A 3086-nucleotide genomic window follows, 5' to 3' on the forward strand; every position below is an offset into this window, starting at 1 on the left:
TGTAATTTCTATTCAGTTGGGCTTGCCACAGTTTAAAGAGGACATTGATAGGCTGAAGAGCACCCAGAGAAGGACAATTAATTTGGTACTGTAGGGGGATTGATGAAAGGAACTGAGCATGTTTGGTCTGAAGAAAAGAACATTCAGAGGAGATGTAATATACATGATCAAGTATTTCATGGAGTGTCTTGTTAATGAAGGATTAGAATTATTCTGTTTGGCCCCAGATAGCAGAGCCGGGAGCAATGGATGGAAGACACAGAGAGGCAAATGTAGCCTTGATTTCAGGAAAAAAAAGACTTCCTAACAATTAGAGTTGTCCTTAAATGGAATGGGCTTCTTTGTGCAATCTGGGTTCAAGTCCATTTGCATATGACTCTCCTCACTGGAGGAAAATGATTACTTGATTCTCTGTCCATGCCTGCTCAATGGATGGAATTGGTGAGAACTTGAGAGAGATTTTTCTTCTTCTTTATTCTGGCTTTGAAAGAGCAGATACTTGTTTCCAGGATCTCTGTGGGGAGAGGTCCCTTGAGGGAGAGGAAGACTGGGGACAAACTGACATGTAGAGAAGCCAGTGCCAATCATGTCCCAGTCCTCAGCTTACTATGTTAGAGACTTCGGAGAATTTCCCCTTGGGGGAGGTGTGGGATTTTCTCTTGGTTGAATGGAAATATCTTCTTCCCATTGAGAAAGCTCATTCATTCTGTGGATTGTCTGGTATGGTGTCATCTGTATAACTTATCTGATTTCTGCTTGTTATCAGTTTGGACAAATGGGTTTATTTTCTCTTCACTAGGTCTCGTGGTCTTTTGGGGAGGGAGTCTAGCCTTTGGATACATAGCTTGGGACATTCCTTTCTTGTTAAAGGGACAGTGATAAGGAGTACGGCTTGAAACTAAAAAAATATTTCTCCTGGACAAACAATATCCAGGGAAAGCAAATAGATGCAATTCCAAGCTGGTCTGCTCTCTCTGAGGAGAACAAAGTGGTTAGTTTTATGGTGCCAATCCTTTCCCAGCAGGAATCAAAGTTTCTCTTGGAGAGGAGTGGATGGAGGAGATTATACATACACACACATATATGTATATATGTACGTATATGTGTATGTATATGTATATGTATGTATTCATACCTCTTTGTGAGCCACATCTTAACATACCCACGTGGGCATACATTACCTGTGTGGGCAGGTGAGACACACTTGTAAGAAGTGGGTTCCCTGTCAGTGGAGGTTTTCAAGGAGATGCTGAATGAATGCTTGTTTGGTATGTTATAGAGGGATTTATTTTTTGGGTACTAGTTAAACTAGACCCCTCTGAGATCTCTTCCAACTCTCCTATTATGTAAAATTATCTTGATAGCAATCCAAGAGCACCGATTGTATGTTGGCTGTGTGTGGCTATAAATCTGATTAAGAAGACAACTGAAAATGACATTTGTTAACCATGGGGAGTTGCACAAAAGAGTGGATTGCCCAAGCCTTGCCCAGCAGGGAGTCATAAAAATTAATCCATCAATCGATTAATCAACAAGGATTTATTAAGCCATTAAGTGTTTACTCTGTATGTAGAGAGGCAGCATGGCATAAAAGAAAGCTGGTATGGAAATGAGTCTCACTTCTGACATCTTGGTTGTGTGAACCTGAATAAATCAGCTGACCACTCAAACAGATATGGAGGTCCACTAAAGCCTACATAAGAATTCTCTGGGAGTAGGGGTGATTACATATTGACTTAGACAATTATACTTTAAAGTTATCTAAATTTTATTGTGTTTTAATTTATTTTGTTAAATACTTTCCAATTACATTTTAATCTGGGCTAGGCCACACTCAGAAGTATTGCTTGTGGTTGACTCCTTTACTCTAGGCAATTTGTTAAAGTGATAAGTAGCAGAGAAGGTGCTGATGTATACTGGTAGAAGAAGTTCCTTATACCACTGACATCAAGTCCAGTCCCTACCCTACATATATGTGTATGTTTATATATACATATACATGTATATGTATGTATGTATGCATGTATGTGGCAGTCAGAGGTGTGCTGGTAAATGTTTAACAACCAGCTCTCCAGGAAAAAATGTACTCATGACACACCTCTAAGTTTAATCTTCATTATTGACATTTTCCTCACCACTTCCTAAAGTCTGGACAATCAATAAAACAACAAATCAAGAAGTTCATTTGTAGAATGTGTAGATTTCTAAGGTGTAAGTGTTCACATTGAAAATTAAACAATTGGCTTTTGCTACTGCTGTTGCTGTTTGTTCTTAATTCTTTTTCTTTAATTTTAATTTTCTTTATTATTCAAAAACATATCCTTTTTATTTACTTTTTTGACTCTGTGCTTGTGCCTTCAACACCTTCACAACAATTTTCTGCTCCTCAATCAGGAAAGCACGCTCGATCCTGTCACGGACACACTTAGTACACACGGAGCCACCATAAGCCCTGCTGACACACTTTTTTGTCTTTGATAGCCTCATAAAAACTTTAGGTCTCACTGCACAAACACCTCAAAGTCTTCCTGGGCATACACCACAGGCTGATTTTGGTGCTTTTCCAACTTTCTTGGTATAAAGGTGAACAATTCTGTTACCTGGGGTTCGTGACAGCTAAGTTTTGTTGGAAGCTGTATTGTAGGACAGCCTATGGCGATATGTCAGACGCTGAACCATTTTTAATTTCTGTCAGGTCGATCACCAGAAGAGGAAAAAAAACTGTCCTTCATTCTTGTTGAGGACCATGACATCAGGGAGGTGATACCATGACCTGCAAGCGAATTGGATTTAAGTGAGGCAGGGCCATGCGAGATCACCAGCCTCACTTTCTCCTAACCAGAGTCATTCGGTTCTAGTGGCAAGATATAGATCAGGATGACTGGAGATGGCCCAGGATGCAGGGGGAGACCTTGGCCTTTTCAAGCTAAGGTCTTTAATAGGTCTCAGTTTGACTGAGGCAGCATCCATTCAATGATTAAGGCTTAATAAAATGAGGCAAAGAATGGCCTCTTAAAAAAAAAGATCCGGGAGGAGAAGAACCTCAGGGTTTCTGGACAAGACAGAAACAATTGTTTGCATTCATT

General features: G+C 39.9%; 1 pseudogene; it reads right to left on the reverse strand.

Moving 5' to 3' along the window:
• Positions 1–2325: 2325 nt before the first annotated feature.
• On the reverse strand, positions 2326–2679 carry LOC118835933 (annotated as a pseudogene).
• Between the last annotated feature and the right edge of the window lie 407 nt (positions 2680–3086).

The sequence above is a fragment of the Trichosurus vulpecula genome, chromosome 2, assembly GCF_011100635.1.
Source record: "Trichosurus vulpecula isolate mTriVul1 chromosome 2, mTriVul1.pri, whole genome shotgun sequence".
NCBI classification, from domain to species: domain Eukaryota; kingdom Metazoa; phylum Chordata; class Mammalia; order Diprotodontia; family Phalangeridae; genus Trichosurus; species Trichosurus vulpecula.